Here is a 20,753-nt window from a genome sequence, read left to right on the forward strand (position 1 = left end):
CCTCCTCCTCCTCTTGCTGACCTTTGTCTTGTGGTACCTCTTCCTCCTAAGCCCCTCTTGCCTTCTCTTGTCTGGAACCTTCCTTGTGGGAGACCTAGCTGGACGTTTTCAATTTTGGAAATAGGCTGTGCAGAGAATGTGAATAACAAGATGTTTCAGTGCTGAGGCAAGCACAGATCCCCAGTGCTGTTCAACCTGTGAATTGGCTGCAAAGGGAAAGCGAGGGCCAGGAACTTTCAGTGTGTACAAAAAGAACCTCTACTGAGCCACCTAATGCTGCTATAGGAGTGCAGAGAAAGGTGAGGCAGTAAGGTTCTAATGCTGACACAATTTGGCGCGATGAGGCCACTTTTTGTTCCAAGTGCTCTGTTGGGATGGCCTTTTGTTTAACGTGTTATATGTAGTATCTCTACATAACCATTGTCGCATTAGAAAAGTTTCAGTGACACTCTTAGTGAGGCGCAACATTTCAGCAGTCCTTTTTGTACAGCTGGGTGTCTTGGGACGTGCCTTGCATGTGTGTGTTCTTCACAGATGAGTTGGCCATGTAACGCTGGACAGTCATTTCTTCTGAGCAGAAGAAAAAAGTCTGACCTTGCTTACCAGGGCAGGGGACCAGTGTAGGGATGAATGGCTTTGAGACAGGGTGCCAGGAAGTTGGTAAGCTCAAGTGCTGGCCAAAATCAGAACACCAAGATGTAGGCATGGGTATGTGCTAGAGGTGGGTCCAGGTCAGGGAGCGGAGCACTGGGTAGGCTCCCAGGGGATCAGGGAGAGAATAAGACCCCTGTGTGGTTAAGGATGAGGAACGCAGACAGATCTGGTGGGAAAGGGAGCCCAGGACCTTGCAGTGGGTGTTGATCGTGCCTCAGTACTGAATTAGTGCTGTAGCTTTGGATCCGTAGATGGATGCTCTTCAATGTGTTTTCAACTGTGTTAAAAACTGAAGGTTCAGGATTTTTCAGTTCCAGTTTATAGTTTAGAGTTTGTTCTTGAGGGTTTCTCACTCAGGAGCCATGGTTTATTACTTGATTTTGTGGGGCTTGTTATTTACCAGTCAGGGTTTGCAGTTTCCTCATTTACTGATCAGGGCACGGGATTTCAAATCTAACCTCATCCATAAACTTCAAATCCCCAATGACCATTTGGGTTCCAATGTTTACGGTTTATCACTTTGGGGCTCAGGCTGGATGACTTCCCGTTAAATGGAAAGGTCTAAATCCTTAGATAATAAACTCTAAGCCCTAAACAGTACACTGGGAAGCCTTCTTTGGGGTTTGAAACAGTAGTGCACTGGACATAGTTTTCTTTGTGATCCCTGTAAGAAAGGCCCTCAGACTATGTAATGTATTGATTAGAATTCCATTTACTGAAGCTAACACCAGAAGGAAGAAGAGGATGGTTTAGATAATCTTATGTCCTTCAGATGCTGGGAACCCCAAGTGGTGTGGTCAGAGGGACCTCCAATCAGGCCACGGCACGTGGTGCAGTTCCCCCCTGTGGAGAGGTTCCAATGGCAACTTGATCTTTTGAGCTCTTCCAGGATTTTCTTAGAACAAAATAATACCATTCATCATTTCTGCTGTCAAACAAAAGGATGTTCACTTGAGAACCTGTTGCTTCACTTTGTGATAGAGACAAGGACGTGTAATTGCCAGGAGCAGGAGCTGTCTACAGGCTCCTTTGTTACAATTAGCTGCCTGAGGTTATCCTGTGAACAAGGGATATATGCCGCACAACCCAGGCTTGAAGACAAAGCTCTATTTGCAGCATTGCACAGCGCCAGGGCCGTGCCTTCTCCCATTACCTCTTCTCCTGTTAACCACAATATGCAGTAGTCTCCTGGTTAGGATCGTGCATGCGTCTTTGCCAATGCAAGGACTCCCACAGCAGCCAGTGCTGTGCTCCCCGTCAGTTGTTAGGCAAACATCTGCAGCTGGAACATGTGTGTCGTGGTTTAACCCCAGCCAGCAACTAAGCACCACACAGCCGCTCACTCACTCCCCCCCCCCCCACCCGGTGGGATGGGGGAGAAAATCGGGAAAAGAAGTAAAACTCGTGGGTTGAGATAAGAACGGTTTAATAGAACAGAAAAGAAGAAACTAATACTGATAATGATAAGACTAATAAAATGACAACAGCAATAATAAAAGGATTGGAATGTACAAACGATGCGCAGTGCAATTGCTCACCACCCGCTGACCGACACCCAGCTAGTCCCCGAGCGGCGATCCCCTGCCCCCACTCCCCCCAGTTTCTATACTAGATGTGGTGTTGCATGGTATGGAATACCCCGTTGGCCAGTTTGGGTCAGCTGCCCTGGCTGTGCCCTGTGCCAGCTGCTTGTGCCCCTCCACCTTTCTCGCTGGCTGGGCATGAGAAGCTGAAAAATCCTTGACTTTAGTCTAAACACTACTTAGCAACAGCTGAAAACATCAGTGTTATCAGCATTCTTCGCATACTGAACTCAAACCATAGCACCATACCAGCTACTAGGAAGACAATTAACTCTACCCCAGCTGAAACCAGGACAATGTGGCATGTTCCTCTGGTTGGTCCATTCTCCACCTTGCACAGCAACACATTTAAAATACTGAAATGTGCTCTTTTTATTGCTGTTAATGTTCAAACATCTTGTTTTGGTCTGGTCAGCAAGGTATTTAGAAAACATCACTGTTGCATCTTGAGAATAAAATAGGTTCCCATCCTTCCCCCTACCGCACAAACTGTGTGGGATCCAGACCTTTTCCCACTACCGCCCTGTGTGGAGCCTGGCTTTGTTCATTTTGCTGCCTCATAGCAAGAATATAGCAAACAACTGAGATGTGTGCCGTGTGCTCCAGGCCAAAGACAGTTTTAAGTGTTCCCACTTTATTTCATGCAGCCTGGTACCTTTTGGGAGGACCACTGGGATGATGTATCAGAAGTTCCTGAAAGTGAGGCGATACTGGTAGTGGTTTATTTTCAGTGCCTGGTTTGGGAAAGAATATACTCAAATATTCTAAGATACAGTTCTATTAGAGAAAAAGGAGTGCAAGGTAAGGAGCATCATGTTGCATTTATTGCTAAACACCTGTTTTCATTTCATTCAAACTAGAAAGTAAACAAAGATTGTACCTGCAAAAGAATTGGAATAGCTGTCTTTCTTTCCCAGAGTGAGCATACAAGCACTGGGGAGCAGTATGCAGGATCAGAACTTCAGCCTGCTCTGGGTGGTAAACCCTCAGGAGAGGAAAGAGAAACCCCGCTCTTTTAAATACAGCTCTTCTTGTCTTAATAGTTCTTCTTGTTAGATTGTTTTGGCAGTCAGACTCTAAGCACGTGACTAAACTGTTAAAAAATCAAGATATTTAAGGATTACTTACTGTGTTAAATCCTCTTACAAGCAGTGCACTCTATTGCCTTGTGGATAGTATAATGCCATGACTGGCAATTTTCCTTTTCTTTTCTAGTACAAGGACGCATTTATGAAGGCAAATCCAGGGTACAAGTGGTGCCCCACAACAAACCGACCTGTGAAATCCCAGACATCCGCTGATACAAACAGGAAAAAGCTATGGGCCTTTGCTTCAGACTCTGCAAAAGATTTACCAAGCCCGAGGAAAGTGACAAAAAGTGACAAAAATGCCACAGCGTAACATTGGGATGGCAGGTGAAGTTTCCATCCACGTTCCTCAAACATAGCAGCCTCTTTTTGTTGGAGGATGCAGTGTTGGAATCAAACAGCAAGACCGGTTTCCTTTACTGCACATGGTACTGTAGTGCAAATACCTTTCATGTCCCAAATAAAGTTGCCAAGATTCTAGTTAAACCTCTGCAGAAGAACCTAAAGTTTTCCTTAGGCTTGGTTTTACTCTTTTAACAGATCCGACACAAATGGGAGGCCTGAGTATGCTGCTTTTAGCAGGGGAACATGCCCTGACTGCACAAGAGGTAAGGAACTCTCTTCTCTCCCTTACCGCGAGCCCTCAGTTTAAAGAGAGCTCTGAGGAAGAGTATTTGACCAGTGGGAAATGCAATTTAAGGTACATACCTCAGGTGGGACTGAAGAGTGAGCTCTGTGATAGGAGTCTTGTATCCCAGCCATGAATGTAGAGGTTGGGCCCAGTTTTTGTATCAGTTCAGTATTACCTCTGCTGAGTGAGTGTTTGATTAGAGCAGGCAAGTGTGCCCCCTGAGAGGATGTTGTCACAGGTGGAAGGCTTGAAATGCAGTGAGTGTGTTAAGACACAGGTGGTTTGCAATCTCTTTTGGGCAAGGATTTCATCTGCTTGTGTAATGCCTCGCACAACTGTGGCCTTGGCACCAACAGCAAAATAAATACCTGATAATTTGCTCCTCCTAATATGCGCACCGCGTCAAGTCAGTTACACAATTTATATGCAAGTTATACATACATATTCATAAAATAATTAGCATAGTCATGAAACCAGGCAAGTGCTAACAAGCAATCAAAGTGTTGCAGGATATTCCCATTCACTAGGTCTTTCTGCCTAAAAAGAAATTTGTAGTTCAGATGCCATCACAAACATTTTGTTTTTACGAAGGGTTCTAGTAAATAAGTGTTCCTGCATATCTCTAGTAGTGCAGGGACCTCTGGTCTTTCTTTACACTGATGATTATTTATGATGTGGTTTTTGGGCCAGCTTTGAAAATCGTTCAAAAGTTGCCTTGTAGGTTGGGTAAAATAGGTAGTCGCTGCTGGAACTCTCTAGCCTGCAAAGAAGAGACGTGGAAGCGAGGAGGGTTTCTTTTTTCTGTTGCTGTTGTTACTGGGAGGAAAGGCAATAATTGACTCTCTCTCTGTGATACCCCCAAATGCCAAATGTGTAGTGCACTTGAGATGGATTGCTCCTGTACTGCCAAGACTGAGCCAAGGTTCCTCAATGCTTTGCACACTGGTGTGAGCAGTGGAAGTCTTTGTGCAGCTGGGCTTCCTGTGCTGCAGCATGAAAACCAAGAAACGTGAGGGTAAGGCTGGCAGAGAAGTGAAAAGAAAGTGATTATTTTGTGCTAAAAGGAGAATGTCTTGTAGTCTTCAAAGTTGGAATCTCTCCACTTGGAATTTAAAAACTGTGTTTACTATGCTGTTATGGTTAAATGAGGGGGAAGGTGTATTGTAGTCACAGATACTCAGTTCCATTAAGAAGGGTCTTTGCCTTCTGAGTTGAGCTTTCTTGGTTTTACATGAAAAGTGCCTCAAGCAGTACGATTTCAGATGCCAGTGAAGGAATAAAATCTACGTGTGGATTTAGAGGCGAATCAAAAAGGATGTCGTGTGACTGTTTTAGTATATCAACTTTTTAAATCAGGATTTTCTTTTTTTTTTTTTTTTTTTTTTTTTTTGAGCAGAAGGCCCACTTCCCATGCACCTACATAAAGACCATTTTCTCTGGTAGAATCGTGCAGTATGGCTTGTGATGTAATATTTATTTTATGTATAAGCTGGACTATGCTGTGCTCTTTTGGGCTTGTAGTATTCTTTTGAAACCCGGCCCTCCACATCAAAGAGGCAAGCTGTGTAATCTGCTTCCCCTGAAAGTGTAGAGCAAAAGAACTGTCATAAATACAGTCTGAATAAAACTAGCGGAGGGATTTGTTGGCTGTTGTTAGAATCATGATGGGCCAGAAATTAGCCCCCGCTTACTAGTGAGTTACTAGATTTTAATTGTCCTACGCTATCTGGGAAGCAGGTGTGTGTCAGGGCACTTTCCCAGGCAATAAAGCTACCCCTCTCTGATTCTTTCTGAGGGTCCCCTTTGTAAAATGCTGCATCCTCCAGAACAATCCGGGTGCTTGGTATTCCCAAAGGGACCCAAAGGGATGAAGTTCAATCCGCGTGCCAGCAGGAGTTATGTCTCCAGCTGTGCTTCTGTGCATGGAGAAACTTCCTCGGTTTCTTTGCTTGGCAGACCTGCTGCGTCTTCCATTCTCCTCGTCTCCCTTTCGATTCAGTGTTTCAGTGGTGATTAGGTATGGAGCAAATCTTTCTCAGGCTTGTGTTTCCCCAAAGGCAGTAGAGATCCTAAAGCTCTTTAGGCTTGGGTAAGTGAACAGCACTTGTGGCTTCCCATCCTCAGGCCTGTGGACAGAGGAGACATAGGACGTTCACCATTGCGTGCCTATGGGACAACCTATGGTTGGATTTCTATGCTTCCACGTGAGAGCAGTTTGGTGCTCCAGCCAGTGTTTGGGAGGTTAGCAGAACATGCTAGGAGGTGGTATTGACGTGCAGAAAACAGACTCCACAATCAGTGAGATTGTAAAGTAGGTATGTTCATTCAGCGCTGGGCAGCACAGGGGGTAGTGCCACCAAAGTCGTGTGCGCCCGACTCGGCAGTTTGTCTCAAGTTTATACAGTCAAGTGTTACATATTCACAATATGCCTATACATATGCATGACCTATCCCCGCTTCTTATTAAAATTAGCTCCGAGAGGTCATTGCCATAGTCTCCTCTCAACTGCGCTTGCGCAGTGCCTCTTTATGGTGGTCGTCTGGTGGTCGCAGAGATGAAGATAGATGACTCCTCTTCGTCACGGCTAGTAACCTTTTTTCTTGCGCAGGCTCAGTGATTTCTTGGTATTCACCCAAGCCACAAGACCAGTCTTAGCTGGCTCTTGGGGCCTGCTCCTGCTTCTTATCAGGACCTGTCTCTACCTCATTGGCTGGTCCTTGGGACCAGCTCTTCTTATCAAAGACTGTCTTTGCCTCAGCTAATTTCAACAATGTAAGCGCTAAACATCATCTCTCATCCCCCTTTATTATGTCTACTGAGATTCTTTTGACTCCCCTTGTCTCAGTCCCCCCTTTTCTAGAAAATAGTAAATTCTTTTACTATATCTAATCCTAGTACTTCTAATACATTGTTTCCCTATCTAGCATCCTCTCAAAGTATTTGTTGGTCTCGAGATTTCGTCGTAACTGATTCTTTTTCCATTCACTGTAAGAGTCTCCCCAAATATTTTCAGTAATATTTAAGCAACGGCCAGTAATTAAGACCTCTTTAGGGTCAGGGACCTCCAGATCAAAGCTGGGTCCCCGCTGGGTATTTCCCTTTCCATAAAGGCATAATCCATTCCTGTCTGGCCCGTCCTTAATAAGACATGTCCAATTTGTGGTTGGGACTCCTAAAAAGGGGAGTTCCATGTTCCCCTGAGGAAGGGGATTACATACCCAACAATCTGATAAATTTAGTACTTTCGAGATACTCTCTGTCATATTTAAATAAGTATTTCGATCCCAAGCCTGCCCCTTAGGCAAGGTCCAACTCAGGAGCATGACAATCAATGTCTTGCAAATTTGAGCCTCAAAGGTCCCTTTTCTTGTGAAGTCCATTGTCCTTTGGGTGCCTTCTTCACCCTAGTGTGATGGATCCAGGCGCCCTGTTCCTTGATCCTAATCGCGGTGAAGGAGGTAAGTAATACTTGAAATGGTCCTTCCCACTGCGGCTCCAGAGTTTTTTCTGTAAGAGACTTCATATACACATAATCTCCTGGTTGTATATTATGTACAGGCCCATCCAAACCTCTCCCTCGAGTCCCTACCACATGCTTCCTGATTTTATTGAGTTGTTTACCTAATGCTACCATGTAAGAAGTCATAATTTCATCCCCCGCTTGTACAGACACCCCTCTCTGTATCCCATAGGGTTGTCCGTACAGAATTTCAAAGGGGCTCAGTCCTTCCCTCACCCTTGGTCTTGTTCGTATACGCAGAAGGGCTAAAGGGAGAGACTGAGGCCATGTCAAATTTGCTTCTTGTCCTAATTTCACAATTTGCTGTTTGATTAAGTGGTTCATTTTTTCCACTTGACCACTCGACTGGGGGTGATATGGAGTATGAAGCTGCCAATCTATACCCAAATAGCGGCTAATTTGTTGTACTATTTTTGAGACAAAATGTGGTCCTCTGTCAGAGGATATGGTTGCTGGAACCCCAAAACGTGGTATTATCTCTTGCACCAGTATTTTAGTTACCTCCCGAGCTTTAGCCGTTCTTGTTGGGAATGCTTCTGGCCAACCTGAAAAGGTATCCGTTAATACCAATAAATATTGATACCCCCCTTTTCTTGGAAGTTCTGTAAAATCAATTTGCCATTGTTGTCCAGGCCCATTGCCTTTTCCAATCTGGCCCATTTCCAGCTTTGGGGTATTTTTAGGATTAGTCTGGAGGCAAAGGTCACACTGTTGAGTCACCTGTCTCACCGTGGGGTATAAATTTCTAGCCACAATTTCTCTTATCAAATGATTATACAGAGCCTCTGTTCCCCAACGTCTTTTCCTATGTTCCTCCCGTATCAAATGCCATAATAAGCAAGAGGGAACGATTAGCTTTACTTGTGGGGTATGAGCCCACCCCTCTTCATTATATGACCCTTCTAAATCTGTAATGAGCTTCTGATCTTCCTTGGTGTATTCTGGCTTACCTTCTAGGGAAATCTGCCTATCAGGAATTAAGGCCCCTTCTGTTTTTACCTTTGTTTTGGCCACTTGTTCTGCCTCCCTGTCCGCCAGCTCATTCCCTCTTTCCAAATCTGAGCTCACTTTCTGGTGTGCCTTAATATGCATAATTGCTACTTTCTTAGGGAGCTGGACAGCTTCCAGTAACTTCAGAATTTCTTCTGCGTGTTTGATATTTTTCCCTTGAGAACTCAATAGTCCTCTCTCCTTCCAAACTGCTCCATGTGCGTGTACAACTCCAAAGGCATATTTTGAGTCTGTATAAATGTTCACAACTTTGCCTTGGGCCAATTCCAGGGCGCTGGTTAGAGCAATTATTTCTGCCTTCTGTACAGAGGTGTTCATAGGCAAAGCCCCTGATTCTATTACCTCTTGGCTGGTGGTGACGGCGTATCCCACATGTCGATTACCATTTAGGACGTAACTGCTTCCGTCTGTGAACCAAGTTTCCCCGTTTTCCATGGGGCTGTCTTTCAGGTCTGGGCGGCTTGCGTATGTTGCTTCGATGGTTTCCAAACAGTCATGATGTACCGGTTCTCCTGTGTTCCCGCTGAGAAAAGAAGCTGGGTTGACAATGTTAGTGACTACAATCTCCACATCATCCTGCTCTACCAATATAGCTGGATATCTCAGGAATCTTTGCGGAGAGAGCCAGTGTCCACCTTTCGCTTCCAGTACTGCTGATACTGTGTGAGACACCAAAACAGTCATTTTCTGGCCCAGAGTAAACTTTCGGGCTTCCTGTATATTCAATATCACAGCCACAACCGCCCGCAGGCATCCAGGCCAACCTTTTGCAGTCGTGTCTAACTGCTTAGAAAGGTAGGCAACTGCCCGTCGATACGGACCCAGGTTTTGTGCTAATATTCCCAGGGCAATGCCCTGCTTCTCGTGGGAGTAAAGAAGAAACGGCTTACTCACATCTGGGAGTCCTAAGGCCGGGGCCGACATCAAAGCCTTTTTCAGTAGCTCAAAGGCTCGTTCGGTCTCCTTGTCCCACTCAAGGTGTTTCTGCTCAGTGGCTGTCAATGCATACAGTGGTTTAGCAAGCAATCCATAATTATAGATCCACAATCGGCACCACCCCATCATTCCAAGAAAAGTCCGTAACTCTTTTACTGTCTGAGGTCTCCGAGTTTGGCATATTGCCTCTTTACGGGCCTGTCCCAAAGTTCTTTGTCCCGCACTAATTTCATAGCCCAAATAATTCACTTTGCGTTGCATTACCTGTGCCTTTTTCTTGGATACCTGGTACCCCTGGAGTCCCAGGAAATTCAACAGACTCACTGTCCATGTCATACAGTCTTTCTCTGTTTTGGTGGCGATCAGGATATCATCCACATACTGCAACAGCTTCCCTTCCTCAGACGGGGCTTCCCAGGATTCTAAGTCTTTCGCAAGCTGATTGCCAAAAATGGTAGGACTATTCTTAAATCCTTGTGGCAACACCGTCCAAGTGAGCTGGGTCTTTCGACCACTCTTGGGGTTTTCCCATTCAAATGCAAATAATTTTTGGCTGGCTTCATGGAGAGGGAGGCAAAAGAAAGCATCCTTCAAATCTAAAACAGTAAACTAAGTCAATTCAGATGTTAATACAGTCAACAGGGTATATGGGTTCACCACTACCGGGTAAAGATCTTCAGTTATCTTATTCACCGCCTGTAAGTCTTGGACCACCCGCTATGACCCATCGGGCTTCCGAACAGGTAATATAGGGGTATTGAATTCAGACTCACACTCTTTTAATAATCCCAACTGCAAAAATTTTTCTATCACCACCCAGATTCCTTCTCTGTCTTCCTTCTGTAGGGGATATTGTTTAATTCTTACTGGCTTTTGGCCTTCCTTGATCCTAACTTCAACAGGTGGAGCACTTTTCGCTCTTCCAGGTGCATCGGTAGCCCATAGCCCCAGGTACACTTGGTTTAAGGTGTCCTCGTTAATGCTTCCTTCTAGGGGGAGACTGGTTAAGGTTAGGCTCAATATTTGAATATATTGCTGATCTTTTACCTCCAGAGTAATTTCTCCCTTTTTGAATACAATTTTTGCTCCCAATTGTTCCAACAAGTCCCTTCCCAAAAGTGCCTTTGGGGAGTTGGGCATATATAAAAATTTATGAATGCCCCACTGTTTTCCTAATTTATATTCTAAAGGTTTACAAAAATATGCCTTTTCACTTTGGCCAGTCGCTCCTTTCACCATGACATAATCATCTCCCAGGGGCATCAAAGCTTGATTCAGAACCGAGTATGTTGCTCCTATATCTACCAAAAATTCTACCTCTTGCTGTGTTTTCCCTAGCTTAATTATAACCAGTGGATCCGCTAGGGTAGATTCCCCAGGTTCCCGTCAATCTCCCTTCACATGGGCTACCGTTCCTCCTGTTTGAGCCCTCTGATCCTCCGTCTTCCTTGGGCATTCCTTTTTCCAATGACCGAATTTCTTACACAAAGCGCATTGATCCTTGCCCAGTCGGGGCAAGTCTCGTCTAGGCCCTCTTCCTCTTTCTTCCTGGATAACAGCCATTGATTTCCTTTGCCCTTGACTATATCCTTCCTCTCTGTTACTAAATACTCTCCATGCTTCATCCAACAATATTTCTAAATTCCTACTCTCTGTAGGCCATAATTTCTGAAGTTTGCGCCTTATATCCCCTGTAGATTGCCCCCCAAACAGGGAGACTAATTGTTGTATTCCTACCTCTGACCCAGGATCCAGCGGTGTGCTGCGGCGCATTACATCCCTCAATCGATCCAGGAATTCAGATGGAGACTCGGAAGGACTCTGTTTAATTGCATATAAAGCTGACCAGTTTATAGTTTTGGGGATTGCGCTCTCTGTTCCTTTTGTAATCCACTCCTGATACCCCTGCAATCTTTCCATATATGCAGCTCTATTAACATCCCACTTTGGGTCTTGGAGAAGGAAATATTCCTTAATGTCCCCTCCTGTAATCTTATAATGATCTTCAGCACTGTTCCCTGCTGTTTTTAAAATTAGCTGTTTCTCCGTCTCAGTCATATATTCCAATAATAGCTGTATATCCTTCCAATCAGGGTTATGCTGTTTTACAATAAATTGGAAATGCTTAGTTACACCTATCGGATCTCTCCTATAATGTTTTGCAACCTTTTTCCATTCCCCTAGGTCAGCAGTAGAAAAGGGTACTTTGATTAACATCGTCCCACCATCCGGCCCCACCGCCTCTCGGAGAGGTACTTGTAAAGCTGTTGAGGTAGTTTTCTTCCTAGTACGGGAAGATACAGGGCTGTCCGGGGGGGTCGGAGTTCTATCCGAGTCTGCATCCTGTTCCTGTGGTCGAGGGGGAGGCTTAAACAAATCAGTTAGATCTTGTTCTGGTGCCTGATGGATTTTATTTGTCTTTGTACATCTTTGTCCAATACTACATGCCGAACAACATCGCCTCAGTTTACCTCTAAGCTCCTTGTTGTTCTCTCGCTCAAGTGCAGACACCATGGGGTCCTGTGAGGGTACCATTCCACAGTCCCTTTGCCACTCCGGCTGGTTTTGGAGGGTGAGAAACATGTCTGCGTATGAAACCTCATCCCATTTTCCTTCTCTCCTTAAAAACAGCATTAGTTGTAATAGAGTATTATAATCTATTGACCCATTAAGTGGCCACTTAGCATCACCTTCTAACTTATACAACGGCCACCATTGATTGCAATATTTAATAAGGTTCTTTTTACTTTCCGTACCTCCGGTCCCAACAATATCTTTCCAGTGGGCAATTACACAACCCAGAGGACTCTTCCTCAATACTCCTCCTTGATTGTTTCCCATTTTAATACTCTTCCTAATGATTCTTAAGTTTGATTGTGGCTTCTCCTTTTAATAAGCTTCTATGCAAACCGTTCCTTACACTTCTTTATAGTCTTCCCCCAGTTTCCCTCCCACATGTCCCAAATTTCTGGAATTAAATTTTCCTTTACACACCAATCTCACTATTTTGGATTCTTAGTGAACTCTTTCCCAATCATAAAAGTGTGGAATTTGGGGAAAACACTCAAGGCAGTCTGTTTTCCGTCTGCTACAGTACCACCTTCTCCCACAAGAGTTACACTTCAACAAAACCCAAGCCGGATGCTAATTACTATATAGTGCAGTTACAAGCCCACATACAAAGCAGGGAATCACCCCTATTAATACGTAAAGACATTCACACATTAACAAACATACATACACCTATAAATTTCAATATATCATTTCCACACACCCACACAAAATCTTTAACCTAAATTTCCAAACATTCACATCATACAATCATCGCTCCGGTTGACAACCTTTCAGCAGCTGCAAAAATAAACCAAGCGCAATTGCGAGGGGGTCCTCTTACCCCATAAACTAAGCGCAATTGCGAGGGGGTGCGCCTGCCCTTCTCCTGCCTCTTATATACCAGTCATCGACAGGTCCGTCCTGGCTCCCGACACTGGATGCAGCGGTCACCCCGGATTTGCTCGATCTACCCCCAAGATCGCTAGCGGCCGCTCTATTGGTCAGCAAATCCCCCCTTGTTACCGTCCAGGGTACCCTCCTCCCATACGGGGACTACGCTGCACACCAGACGTCTCTGCGCGATTTACCAGCTGCCCCGGCCCGTACAATTTACAGGCTCCCTCTGAGACACATACCGTTTGGTCCGCAGCTTCAGGAGGTTGTTGTCTGCTCCCGCGGTGAGCGGCTGGCAGCGGAGGCTCCTCCGAGGAAAGCGCTCGGGGCGCGCCGAGGGGCGTCCGCTCCGCAGTCGGTCCCGCAGCCGAGCAGAGAGTCTCCTGGCTGGCTCGCCAAACTGACGTGCGGAAAACAGACTCCACAGTCGGTGAGATTGTAAAGTAGGTATGTTCATTCAGCGCTGGGCAGCGCGGGGGGTAGTCCCACCAAAGTCGTGCGCGCCTGACTCGGCAACTTACTTCAAATTTAAACAGTCAAGTGTTACATATACATAGAGTTTTGCAATGCGCCTATACATAGGCATGATCTATCCCCGCTTCCTATTAAAATTAGTTCCAAGAAGTCACAAGGCCGGTCTTGGCTGCTTCTTGGGGTCGACTGCTGCTTCTTATCAGGGCCTATCTCCTGCCCCAGCCAGCCTCAACAATGCAAACGTTAAGCATCACTTCTCATCCCCTTGGGCCATGTCTACCTCTATTGAAATTTCTTTAACTTCATTATAAGCTAGATAATTATTAAACAGTTCTTATCTACATCCATATATCTACTGTTGAAAATATTTTGATAAAGAAATTAAAATCTAATTATATAAGAGAGTTTGGTTTGATTAAGAATTAGAAAATTGTGAAGCATAGGTAGGGGAGTGTTAAGTTTGAAATGTAGTCATAGGAACTTAGGAACTTTAGAAAATGTACTATGTGTGACTATAAGAATTCAAGTATTGTCTAAAATCAGTTAACCACAGAAACTTTGGCAAAGATTTGTTGGTTTGTAGTGTTTTGTTTTAGGAAACTAGGGAAACCGTTATGGATGCCAGTTTGCTGCCTGGAAACCCCTTACCCTTCCCACCTCGATCTAATTATCGAGGATTCCAATCAGTAGAGTTAAGTGAGATTAACCAATGATTGTTTTAACATAAGACTATTAATAAGATGGTGTGACTGAAGGACCAATTATTAGAAAGGTTAAATTTAAGAATAGACATAGTATGCATTTTTATGTAAACTAATATAGATGATGGTGAGAATCGTACTGCGCAGAATCATCGAAGAGAGGTCAAGAAGCGGACAAGTGAGGAAGACTATGGAAGACCACCAGAGACCAGAGACCTTCACTGCGCTTGCGTAAAGGACATTTACATATGTTAATAGTTTCCCGGAAAACTAATGATTATGTATAACATTTCTCAGAAATCTAGTGAATATGTATAACAGGTGTGCATTTAACCTGCATAGTTAAACCAGACAGATGCACACGATAGGTGGAGCGATCCCCCGTGTGCCCAGCGCTGCAAGAAAGGAGTGCCTGCTTCTTAACTTCTCATTGCTGTTAAGGAGTTTTATTCCGGATTTCGGCAACAGTTTTGGCGACCCAGATGGGACCTTGCGAGTGAGACTGGACGAGATCGAGTGGTGATCGAACTCCAGCCGGCACCGAGGGATTCTCGGGGGGGAACCATCGCTCTCGACTCACAAAGCTCCTCGCAACATTCCCTGGAGAAAGGGTAAGGCACTTCTTCTTTGAAATTTGTTTGGATAGCCTGCCCGTAAGGCGCGGCAAAAGCTTCGCAGGGTTGGGGCTCAGAGGGTACCCGTTTGTGTAGAAGCCTAGGCGTCTGCCCGTAAGTCATAAGCGAAAGCTATTGCTGGGTTGGACATTTGTGTATTTGGGACAATTGTCATTTGCATTTGTTTGGTGTTTGGTGTTTGGTATTTGATACTTGATACTTGATATTTGGCATTTGATATTTGGTTATTAATATTTGGAACTTTGATATTTGATATTTGGTGCATTTGGTATTTGATATATAAGTATAATGGCATTAGCCAAATTATTTAAGAGTAAGAGTATGGGAAATATAACCACTGATGAAAAGATACCAAAAACATCACCATTGGGATGTTTATTGGCACACTGGAGTGAATTACATGATGATTTACGTAAAAGTCAAATGGTTGAATATTGTAATCATTGGTGGCCTTTGTATGTTTTGGAAGATCAGGAAAAATGACCAACAAGTGGAACTTTAAGTTATAATCCTATATTATAGTTAATGTTATTTTGTAGGAGAGAGGGTAAATGGAGTGAATTGCCATATGTGGATCTGTTCTTTTATTTGAGGCAGAGAACGGATTGGCAAAAAGAATGCAAGTTAATTAGTCGAGACAATTTGGTGATGACATTAACTTCAGAAAATAAGAAAGCTAAGAGTTGTTGTTCAGCTTGTGATATTGGAAGGAGGTGCATTAGATGTACGGTACCAAAAGAAGATGAAATGGAACTAGAATTAGAAATAGCCCCACCAAGGGAGGAGCAGGATCTCTCTCCCTCACATTCACGGGAGAGGAGTATTGAGTCAGGGAGAATAATTTATTGGATAGTACTGAAAAACAGATGGTAATAAAAACTGGAAAAGCACAAGCAGAGGCAGCACTTATGAATGAAAGGCTCTCTGGAACTTTGGAACAGAGTTTTCCTTCGGGAGATCCCCAGTGGGATCCAAATGACCCTGTACACAGGAGAAGGTTAACTCGATATCAAAAATAGGTATTGTATGGAGTAAAGCATGCAATGCCGAAAGCTTTGAATTGGTCTAAATTGTATGAGATAAAGCAAGATAAAAATGAATCTCCCTCTGTGTTTTTGGAAAAATTGAAGGAAACTGCTAGAAAATATACTGATTTGAAATTGGAAACAGAGGCAGAACAACAACAATTGGCTTCGATTTTTTATGGGGCAGTCAGCACCTGATATAAGGCAAAACCTCCAAAAATTGGAGGGAGAGGATTCAAGAAATTTAAATAAAATGTTAGAAACAGCATGGAAAGTCTATAATAATCGAGAGAAGGAAGAAAAGCAAAGCGAAGAAAAGAAAAAAAAAGATCAGAGACAGTAGATTAATAGCTGTCTTAACAGGGAATGCAGCAAGAGGAAGAGGATGAGCTCGGGGAAGAGGAGGTTTTAGAAACTTTGGTAACCGGGAACCTAATGCACCTCTAGGAATGAATCAGTGTGCATATTGTAAGGAGGATGGACATTGGAAAAAGGATTGCCCTAAATTGCAAACAAGTCAGCAAGAGGCTGCAAAAATGATGACTTTAAATGAATGAAGGGGGCCGGAGGGGAACCCAGCTGAACCTCTGGTTACAATTAAGCTGGGAAATGATAAAGTTGAATTTTTAGTTGATACGGGAGCAGTATATTCTGTTTTGAATACTTATAAAGGGAAATTGGGAAATAAAATAGCTTAACATAATTGGAGCGACTGGGAAACAGGAAAATAGACCATTCTTTCAACCCCTTGATTTAAAATTTGGAAATAAGGCAATTATTACACATGAACTTTTGTATGTGCCAGGATGTCCAATACCCTTGTTGGGTCGAGATTTGTTACCCAAATTAAATGCACAGATAGCTTTTGCGGGAGGAGAAATTCTTTTAAAAATACTAGAATCAAAGACAGGAGAAATATTGATGATACAGGAGAAGGTTAAGATTCAGGAGATGCCACAAGAAGTTGATGATGCTGTGAACCCTACAGTTTGGAACACAGAGATACTTGGAGAATCTAAAATGACACAGCCTGTAAAGGTAGAACTGAAGAAAAATTGTGAAGCCAGTGAGATTAAAGCAGTATCCAGTTAAACCTGAGGCTAGATTGGGAATCAAGAAATTAATTGATAAATTTTGGGAATATGGAATTTGAGAGGAGTGTGAATCTGAATATAATACTCCAATTTTACCAGTGAAAAAGCCATCAGGAGAATATAGATTAGTACAGGATCTGAGGGCGATAAATCAGATAGTGAAAGATATACATCCTGTAGTGGCCAACCCATATACACTTTTAACAGCTCTAGGGGAGAATCACCAGTGGTTTACAGTGCTTGCTTTGAAGGATGCTTTCTTTTGTATACCCGTGGAAGAAGGAAGTTGAAAATTATTTGCTTTCGAGTGAGAAAAGCCAAAAAGAGGATGAAAAACACAACTGACAGGGACAAGATTGCCGCAAGGATTCAAGAACAGTCCAACAATTTTGGGGAGCTAATTAGCAAAAGAACTTGAGATGTGGAAACGAGATGGTCCCAAACCTGGACATTTGCTCCTACAGTATGTAGACGACATATTGATAGCGACAGAAGAGAGACCAGCGTGTATAAAGGTAACAATTGATCTTTTAAACTTTTGGGGGCTAAGCGGATACAAAGTCTCTAGAACTAAGACCCAGCTAGCAAAACAGACTGTGATATATCTGGGTTTTGAAATCTCACAAGGGCAAAGACAGTTGGGAACAGACCGCAAAGAAGCAATTTGTAGTATCCCGGAGCCGAGAAATACCCACGAATTGAGAACCTTTTTAGGAATGACTGGGTGGTGTCGGCTATGGATAATGAACTATGGTCTGTTGGCTAAACCATTATATGAAGCTCTTAAAGGTCCACCATTTGAATGAGGTCCAGATCAGCAGAGAGCTTTCAAGAATCTAAAACAGGCCCTGATGACAGCACCAGCCCTGGGACTTCTGCATCTGACTAAAGACTTCCCGTTATTTGTACATGAGAAACAACACATTGCACTGGGAGTGCTGACTCAGAAGATGGGAAGTTGGAAGCGACCGGTTGGATATTTTTCCAAACAATTGGACTTTGTAAGTAAGGGCTGGCCTGCTTGTTTGAGAGCAGTAGCAGCCACTGTGATGATAATACAGGAGGCTCGAAAATTGACTTTGAGAAGAATGATGGTGGTATATGTGCCACATATGGTGATATCAGTGCTGGAGCAAAAGGGGGGCCATTGGCTATCCCCGAGCAGAATGCTGAAATATCAGGTAATTTTAATGGAACAAGATAATGTGATTTTGAAAACCACTAACTTAACTAATCCTGTAGTTTTTCTGAGTTCTATACAGGAAGAAGGACAACTGGAACATGATTGCCCGACTACCATTGAGTATGTATATTCCAGTCGAGAGGATCTGAAGGATGTACCTATGGACAATCCGGACTGGGAATTGTACACAGATGGTAGCAGTTTCGTCGAAAATGGAATCCGCTATGCAGGCTACGCGGTGACAACTGAAAAATCAGTTAGAGAAGCCAATGATTTGCCAAGCACAACTTCAGCTCAGAAGGCGGAATTAGTGGCTTTGACAAGGGCTCTAGAATTGAGTGAAGAAAAGAAAGTGAATATCTGGACTGATTCGAAATATGCATTTGGTGTGGTCCATGTCCATGGGATTTTATGGAAGGAGAGAGGATTATTATCCTCTCAGGGGTCCAACATTAAATATAAAGAGGAGATTTTGCATTTATTACAAGCAGTTCGGAAACCAGCTGCAGTAGCAATCATGCACTGTAAAGCACATCAATCAGGGAATACAAAAGAGATTGTAGGGAACAGATTAGCAGATAAATCAGCTAGGGAAGCAGCCAAAAGGAATGCCTTACAAATGGCATTAATTCCTACAAAAATTATTGCATTACCAAAGGAAAAACCTAAGTATTCAGAGGAGGGTGAGAAACTGGGGAGATTATTAAATGCAAGGAAGATCTGAAAGGATGGTGGGTGACATCAAAGGTCAAGTAGTAATCCCACCATTTGTAATGAGGGAAACAGTACAGACAAAACATAAGGAATGTCATTGGGGGGCAGAAGCATTAGTAACTCTTTTGAAAAGGCAAGTGGTATCAATAAAAATGCTAGAAAGAGCTAAAATGACAACTGCGAAATGTGAGATATGTTTAAAAAAAAAAAACAAAAAAACAACAAACCAATGCAGTTGTAAAGAAGAAGGTTCAAAGGGGAATATTGAAATCAGGAATGGAACCAGGGGATTATTGGCAAATAGATTTTTCAGAGTTACCTCGACAGAATGGGTATCGATACATTCTGGTGGGGGTTGATACTTTTACAGGATGGCCAGAAGCCTTTCCCTGTCGGACCAATCAAGCAAAGGAGGTCATTAAATGGTTATTACAAGAAATTATCCCGACATTTGGAGTACCAATTGGAATCTCTTCTGATAGAGGTTCCCATTTTGTTGCAGAAGTGGTCCAGGGTGTTAGTAGAATTTTGAGAATTACATGGGACTTACATACACCTTGGAGACCACAATCTAGTGGGAAGGTGGAAAGAATGAATCAAACATTAAAAAGACAAATTAGTAAAATATGTCAGGAAACTAATTTGAAATGGCCTCAGGCACTCCCACTGGCCCTTAATACTAGTTAAAATGAATATGGAGTATATGGTCATCTGTTTGGCTGGAGTAACTTCTAGGAAGGCCATGTTGGGGAGATAATAGTAACGATAGAAACAACACCACCAACAATAATAATACATTTTAATTATTATTCATGTAATACATAAAAATTACAAGAAGATTTACAAATACTTCTCTTTCTTTTGCTATCTTCATGGGTTCTTTTGGAGGGAGTTGTCCTATATTGCCGGCATAAGCAAACTGAATATTAAGGGCCTCTGAATACTTAGGTTTTTCCTTTGGTAATGCAATCAGCTGAAGCATGATTTTCCTGAGGCTGTGGACATCCTGAGGTGTGCCTGTGTCTTCCTAATGAGCACTTCTGGTGCCAGCTTTAGGACCTGCAGGTGACACCTGCAAGTCCTTGTCTTAGGTACTTAAGTGTTGATTTTGTGGGCATGGGGCCCTGAAAATCAGGTTCGGACCCTCAAAATTTGAGTTTAGAGACAAGGTTGTGGACCCCGAAATGAGGCTCTGGAGCTTCTAAATAAAGCTTTGGACCACCAAAATGAGGATTTCTTAACAAAAATAAGAGTTGGGACCCTAAAATGAGTATTTGGACACTCAAAATGAGGCTTTGGGACTGAAAAATGTGTGTTCGGGCCTTATAAACGAAGCTTTGAACTCTACAAAGTGGCTTTCAGTCCTAAAAATGAAGGTTTGAAACCTAAAAATGAGGCATACTACCCTAAAAGAGAGATTAAAACCCTAAAAATGAGTCCCTGGGCCCAAAAAAGCGAGGCTTTGGACCATAAGAAGGAGGTTTTCAACCCTGGAATCGAAGTTTTGGACTCTAAAACTGAGGCTTTGGGCCCTAAAAGAGGGGTTTGGAGCCTAAACATGAGGGCTTGGAAACTCAGGATGCAGCTTGGACCCTCAAAGCAACGGGCTGGATCATACAAATGAGGCCTTGGAGCTTGAAAAGGCGGCTTTGGAAACTAAGAAGGAGACTTTGCCAACTGCAGCAGAGCCTTCAGACCACCAAAATGAGGCTTTGGAAGCCAAATCTAAGACTTCCGTGGATCCTTAACGTGGTGACCCCCAAGCCTGGGACCTCCCAAACCCGGGCCTTCCAAACCCCAGCGACCCCCAACCAAGGAACCCCCAAAACCAGGATGCCCAAACATGGGAGCCCCCAAATCTGGCAACCCCCCCAACCCTGCAACTCCCCCAACCCAGCATCCCCAAACACTGGGGACCCCCAAACCCCAGGCACTCCCCCAAGCTTGAGACCCCCAAACCTGGGACCCCCAGACCCCTGGAGCCCCCAGATCCCAGAGCCCCCAAGCCCTGGGGATCCCTCAACCCTGGAAACCCCCAAATCTGGGACCCTCAAAC

Source organism: Harpia harpyja, assembly GCF_026419915.1.
Source record: "Harpia harpyja isolate bHarHar1 chromosome W unlocalized genomic scaffold, bHarHar1 primary haplotype SUPER_W_unloc_3, whole genome shotgun sequence".
NCBI lineage: Eukaryota > Metazoa > Chordata > Aves > Accipitriformes > Accipitridae > Harpia > Harpia harpyja.